Here is a 7,524-nt window from a genome sequence, read left to right as displayed (position 1 = left end):
TTAAGGAGCAGCACCTTCCTTTTAAGAGAATCATTCTCACAAACACTGAAAACCTTTCGCATGTCTTCTTGGAACATAAGGTAGAATTCAGGTCAAAGCTAAAAAAGGAAATCACTTCATAAGAAGCAATAGATTCCAGCTGGTGGTCAAAAATGGAAGCCCTGTGCTGAATGTTTTATTAGGCAACCGACACATTCATTTCAGGAACTCTGCTCAGACAAGGCTGGATCCCAGCTAAGATGACTTACCGGAGATAGAAAAGTGCCCCCAAAGCACAGCAAGTAGAAACCAGTAAAAATGGCTTTTTAATCATAGTCATAAGTGTGAGTCTCCACAGTCACTGATTTTTTTTTAAATTTTTTATTTAAGAAAGGATTAGTGAACAAAAGCATAAGGTAGGAGGGGTACAACTCCACACAATTCCCACCACCCGATCCCCATAACCCACTCCCTCCCATAATAGTACACTCTAATTTCATCTCAGGTAGTTCACTTTCTAACAAAGTCCCATAACCTAGATATACACCAGTTTCTGTGAGAGAGAGCTTATGTGCACACGTATCCCCATAACCCACTCCCTCCCATTAATAGTACACTCTAATTTCATCTCAGGTAGTTCACTTTCTAACAAAGTCCCATAACCTAGATATACACCAGTTTCTGTGAGAGAGAGCTTATGTGCACACGTATCCATAAACTACTGCAAAATATATACCTGAAAGCAGGATTACACTAGAGTTTGCAGTGAGTACCTCCCTAACACTTCCTCTCCACTATTCCAAGCTTGGGATCCATGATTGCTCAACAAATTGTTTGGCTTCATATGTTAACTCTCTTTTCAATCACCAGGTTCCAGATGCCACCAGGATGCTGGCTAGGCTTCCCTGGATTGAAGACCCCACCAATGTGTCCTGGAGCTCAGCTTCCCCAGAGACACACCCTACTAGGGAAAGAGAGAGGCAGACTGGGGGTATGGACCGACCAGTCAACGCCCATGTTCAGCGGGGAAGCAACTACAGAAGCCAGACCTTCTACCTTCTGCAACCCTCAACGACCCTGGGTCCATGCTCCCAGAGGGATAGAGAATGGGAAAGCTACCATGGGAGTCACTGATTTTTTAAATTCTCCACACCTTACCTAATACAATGAAGTTCTGTAGTAATTATACAAGAGATAAATCAACATAGTACTTCCCAAAGACTTAAAAGTAGATCTAGCTTATCTTCCAACATTAATGTTACAAAATAGGCCTCCAGGGGACCAGCGGTGGTGCACCTGGTTGAGAGCACGTATTACAAAATAGGCCTCCAGCACAGGCATCATCAGTTAATACTGAATGTCAGTTGAATGAAAGAAAATTAATCTGTCTTCAAATTTTCTATTCTATCTGGTATTCTTTAATAATTTTTTTTTTTGCCTCCAGGGTTATCACTGGGGCTCAGTGTTTGCACTACAAATCCTGGAGGCAATTTTTTCCCTTTTGTTGCCATTGTTGTGGTTATTATTATTGTTGTTATGAATGCCATTGTTGTTGGATAGGACAGAGAGAAATGGAAAGAGAAGGGGAAGACAGAGAGGGGGAGAAAAAGATAGACACTTGCATACCTGCTTCACCCCTTATGAGGTGCCCCCCATGCAGGTGGGGAGCCGGGGGCTCGATCTGGTATGCTTACACCGATCCTTGGACTTGGCACCATGTGCGCTTAAACTGCTGTGCTACCACCAGACCCCCAACATTTTTATTGTTCTTGTTTCAAACTTTTTTGAGTAAGGCATGGCATGTAATAAAATAAGTAAATAGGTCATTGGATAAAAAGAAAGCAAGTTTATACAAGCATATTTAATCATATTTTAAAACTCTAGGATATTGTGATTAAAACAAATTTGACTCTTGCTTAAGAAAAAAAAATCTTCATACATTTTTTTGTACCTTAGTCATGGTAGTAGACTTTCTTTTAATGTGTAAAGTCAAGATTATTATAAATATAACTGGTTCTGAAGGGAATGATGAAAAGAAAAGGCATATATTTAAAGTTGCAATTTCACCTCTAGATATCAGTTGCAAATTCTTCCCATAAGAGAGATATTATATTTGTAGCAAATGTAAGTCTAGGCTTTCATTCAAGATCTATCACTGACTGACTTGAGTTATTCCTAGGTAAGCTCCTCAGAGTCTATGAATCTGTATCTCTGTATCTGTGCAACAGAGTAAGTGATGTTTCACATTCTTATAGTTTTATATTGAAGATTTTTTAAATTTTCTTTATTGGGGGATTAATGGTTTGCAGTCAACAGTAAAATACAATAGTCTGTACATGTATAACATTTCCATATAACAATACAACCCCAACTAGGTCCTCCTCTGCCATCAGAGACCTGAACCTTTCTCCCCACCCCAAAGTCTTTTACAGTACACCTACTCCAGACCAAGTTCTGCTTATTATATTGAATAGTAATGAGGTAATTCATGAATAATTTGGGAGCCCATAGTCACAAAAACTCTCCGTAATTAGAAGACGTTATTAAGATGCCATTTACCTAATTGTATGATTATGGATTAGCCTTGAAAACTTGGAAATACCTAAAAATTTACCTAATCACCAGAACAGTGAAGTGCCAGAGTGATTCTGAAAAGTAAACTAATCAAAAAGGATTCATGATAAGTTTATAGCTTTAGTAGAAAAGGAAAGAAGTTCAGGTCCAGGTGGTAGCACACCCTGTTGCGGACACATAGTACCACCCTCAAGGACCAGGGTTCAAGCCCCTGATTACCACCTGAAAGCAGGTTTCACAAGCAACAAAGCAGGTCTGCAGTTATCTGTCTTTCTTTCTCTCCCTTTTTAAAAAATATTTATTTATTCCCTTTTGTTGCCCTTGTTGTTTTATTGTTGTAGTTATTATTAATCTCATCATTGTTGGATAGATCAGAGAGAAATGGAGAGAGGAGGGGAAGACAGAGAAGGGGAGATAAAGATAGACACCTGCAGACCTGCTTCACTGCTTGTGAAGTGACTCCCCTGCAGGTGGGGAGCCAGCAGCTGGAACCAGGATCCTTCTGCTGGTCCTTGAGCTTTGCGCCATGTGTGTTTAACCTGCTGTACTACCGCCCGACGCCCTCTCTCTCCCTTTCTATCTTCCCTCTCCTCTCTCAATTTCTCTTTGTTCTATCAAATTAAAAATATCTGCTAGGAGCAATGGACTTGTATAGTTCCAACACTGAATCCAAGTAATATCCTTGGTGGCAATTAAAAAAATAAAAGAAAAGAAGTAAAAAGAAAAGAAAGAGGAAAAGAAGCTATGGGTAAAAAGTAGGGAATGGTAAAAAAATCCAAAGTGAAATGTACTCTACTTGAATTAATAAAGGGAAGAATTAAAAGCTGAGTCAGAACTAGTCAAGCAAAATGTAAGGGCATAAACAAGGACAGTGTCATGAAAGAGCAATCGGGAGCATGGGGACTGGTCCAAAAAGAGGAAAAGCAAGTGAAAAGGTCAAGTAACAAAGAATTGGGATATTCAGTGAACTCAAAATATTTCAATAATTTAGTGTAATGACAGAATGTGTCCATTATCTTAGTCTCTGAAGAGCTGCTCTTAAATGACATGGAAGTCACAGAACATCCAATGACCTGAGTCACAAAACTATATTCAGAAAAGCCTTTTACCCCCCCCTTAGTTTATTGGTGTTAAAAAAATGTAAATATTTTGATTTAGAAAATTCCTTGAAGCTTTTCATTATTAATGAGATCCTAATGCATTTCTATTGGAATTGAGTTCACCTCTCTCTGGAGTCATCACAGTGTAGCATGAAACACTTACATATAAGATCATCCAGATGAATTCTCTGCTCTGCAGGTTTATTCTTGAGCTCTAACACTTAAGAGCTGTGTAATTCTGTGTTTCTTTGAACCTCTGCTTTTTCATTTGTGAATAGGTAATAATATTTGCAAAAAATATCACTTATGAGAATATGGGAATTCTTTGATTAGATGAACGCTTCCTGTGTTCCTTGTCCCAAAGCTGTCATTATAACCCACTCAAAAGTTGGAAAGGGAGCAAATCTCCACAGAGAGAAAGCCCTTTGATCCAAACTTGGCTTAACAGTGAAGGTTCCTTTAGTTTGAGCAGTGCAGGGACGACATTGTTGATTCATTTTGTGTCAGTGCCTGAGAAACTTAGTGGCTTGTGTTTATATGTATGCTGGCATTTGGAATCTCAGGAGATATGATTGAGATATGAAAAAAGACAAGAGAAAACAGAACATTTAAAAGCCAGAGCAAGTGCCTGACTTTGTCTCTTCACCTTGGGTTGACTTATAAATAACTTCTTGAGGTAACTCTCTGCATAATCTCACTAAGAAGAAGGATCTGGCTAAGTAATTTGGAAGTAATTTCAGCTAATATTTATTAAAGATCTACAGGAAAGTGTTATTTCTTTTTCTTTTTGTTCATTATTAAAGTTTCAGTCCTCGGATAGCTCTGAGGGCGGGGGGGGGGGGGCATACTTTCATTAAAGCTTCCTCCAACGTGGTAAGGATCAGGAGTGAGTCCGGATTGTGTACATGGCAAAGTACTGCACTATCCAAATAGGTTATTTTTGTGGCCCAAAAGGGTTGATTTCTTTAGCTATTGTATTTCTTATTTTTCAGAAGTAGATCAGAACAGAATAAAATTTTCCAAGGATAAAACTAGAGGTAGAGCTTTCAAGGTCTTGACAAAAATATGGTTGTATGAGCAACTGATTATGAGGATACTGCTGACTGAGGAGAGGATGATAGCATATCAGATTATAATTATAGAGCATATCAAATCATCTTTATCATTTTTTATCAAAAGGCCTTAAGCCCTTCTGTCCTCTAACTCTGTCCTCTATGCCATCTGTTTCTTTCCAGGACCATGATAGATATATTCAGTATACCTCAGAGTTTTAAATGCTAAAGGGGAGAAGTCTTAAGCAAGGGTATTGGCCAGTCACATGATCTTTATGTACCTTGAACTTGTCCAAAGAGAGAAGCTTAGCCAACAAAACAATCTGTTTAGCATTCTTAGGGGATCTTAATTTCTTGATCAACTTGAAGAGTGATCTTGATGATGGGCCTAAACCTCTAACAAATCCTTCTCTCCACCATCACTGGTCACATCCATCAGGAATATCATCATAAACTCTCTTGTGGGCCACTCCAGGAACCTGTCTTCCCTATAAAGTAGCAATGGTAGGGACTGCCTCACTCTATGAAGGGAGGCTGGGTCAACATACCCTGCCACCAAGGAAGACTGATCCTGAAGTAGGTATAGCCTAGAATGTTCCCAGCTGTGACCATGAACTGAGAACCCAGATTGACAGGGACTCAGAGGTTACACAGGCTCCTGTGCTAAATATGAATATATATGGGCCCTGGGTCTGGTTGATGGGGTAAACAGTTAAATTTATTCATGAATTCTCTTTAAACTTGGAAGTTACTCTGCCCTAATCCAGCTTTGTAGTTCTAGTCTCAACACTGACACCATTTTCCTAGACAGCATTTTTGTCTACCTTAATGTTAGCTATTAAACTCAAGCAAAAACTACAAAAGTCATGGGCCCACAAAATGTATCTAAAACTGATAAGAACAGATACTACACTTGATCTTAGTCAAAAGCCAAGAGACAATGTTTGTGCACACTCCTACTAACTTGTAATTATATAAATCACTATTTAATTAATATGGGAGGGGAAAATTTATTGAATGTCTCAAACTTTTTAATGCACAGACCATAGGCTGAGTCTCTGAAATGTTTACTCTCATTAAAGCTTAGACCATGGAGAAAAGAAGGATCCCGTGTCGTTGCTCTATAAGACACACCTATATATTAAAAATGTCAAAGGACATAAATTATGGTGACGTCATGTGTGATACAGCAAATTCTAACAACGGAATTTTCAAAGTTAACCCAATTGTCAAATAATTTGATCATAGCAATAACTATTGCCTTCTTAAGCCCTAAGACAGCAGGAACCCCCCACTTCCCCTATAAAGAGTCTACATTTCCTCCAGTCCTGGAACCTCTAGAATGGGGCTTACCTTCCTACATGCTTCTCTCAATTCATACCAACTGAAACTACATCTGCTGATCAAACATAATTAACACAACCGATACCACCTCAGCATGCTTCACTTCAGACCGTGTCCAGAGACGTCAGGCATGGAATGTCAACCCTTCAGCAATATCAATCAGGTGAGATCTTTTCTTTCTCATAGTATTCTCTAATTCCATTTCAGGTGGTTCACTTTCTAACAATGTCCCAAAACCTAGATATAGACCAGGTCCCATGAGATAGGGCATATGTTCACATGTATCCATAAATTAGGGCAAAATATGTATCTGAAAATAAAAGTGCACAATAGTCTGCAGTGAGTCAGTATATGCAGCAAGCAAGTAGAAAGAGCTAAAAAGACACCATACAGTTCATCATGAAGTAGTATCTACTTAGACTTAGATACCTTCCCCACCTACTTCCTAGGTCAGGCTCAGGGAAAACAAAAAACAAAAAACAAAAAAAACTAGTATAGTCATGGCCCTTTGGAATATAACTAAAATAGGCCTACTAGCTATCTACAAAATGGAGACCCCCCAAATCTTCATCTGCAATATTCCAGTTTTTAGGTTCCTGACTAGTCAACAATTTATTTGTCTTTATATGTTAACTCTTTTTTCAGCCATCAGGTTCCAGATGTTACCATGATGCCCACAGGATTTCCCTGGGCAGATAGCCCCACCAATGTGTCCTAGAGTCCTCTTACCCAGAGCTCGGCCCCACTAGGGAAAGAGAGAGACAGGCTGGGAGTATGGATCAACCTGCCAATGCCCATGTTCAGCGGGGAAGCAATTACAGAAGCCAGACCTCCCACCCTCTGCACCCCATAATGACCCTGGGTCCATACTCCCAGAGGGTTAAAGAACAGGAAAGCTATCAGGGAGGGGATAGGTTATGGAGTTCTGGTAGTGGGAATTGTGTGGAGTTATACCCCTCATATCCTATAGTTTTTTCAGTGTTTCATTTTGATAAATAAAATTTTTTAAAAATCATAAAAAAAGAAATGTACCTAAAATAGACTTCTCAGTTTCTTTCCACTCTAGAATCCCTATTCTCATCTACTCTATTTCTAGTTTTTTGTTTGCTGTTCATTAATCATTTTGTCCTGCTTTATATCTTACTGCTTTTCAGCCACCAACTTGCAGATACTATCATGATTCCACCCTAACTTTTTTGGGCAGATGACCTCACCAATGTGTCTTGGGACCTCACCTCTCCAAAGCCATACCCAAATAGGAAAATATAGAAATAGACTGGGAGTATGGATAGATCTGCCAACACCAATGTCCAGTGGAGAAGCAATTACAGAAGCCAGACTCACACTTTCTCTGCATCCCCAAAATAATTTTGGTCCATACTTCCAGTGGGGGAGAAAAAAATAGGGGAAGATGACCAGAGGCTATGAACTCCAACTCCATCAGGATGCAGAGAGAGAAGAGGAAAAAAGGAAGG

General features: G+C 39.3%; 1 pseudogene; it reads right to left on the bottom strand.

Moving 5' to 3' along the window:
* Nucleotides 1-5,531: 5,531 nt before the first annotated feature.
* Nucleotides 5,532-5,647, bottom strand: LOC132534105 (U2 spliceosomal RNA; annotated as a pseudogene).
* Nucleotides 5,648-7,524: the final 1,877 nt, after the last annotated feature.

The sequence above is a fragment of the Erinaceus europaeus genome, chromosome 17 (assembly GCF_950295315.1).
Source record: "Erinaceus europaeus chromosome 17, mEriEur2.1, whole genome shotgun sequence".
NCBI lineage: Eukaryota > Metazoa > Chordata > Mammalia > Eulipotyphla > Erinaceidae > Erinaceus > Erinaceus europaeus.
The sequence above is the reverse complement of the archived record's forward strand: the minus strand, read 5'-3'. Positions and strand labels throughout refer to the sequence as shown.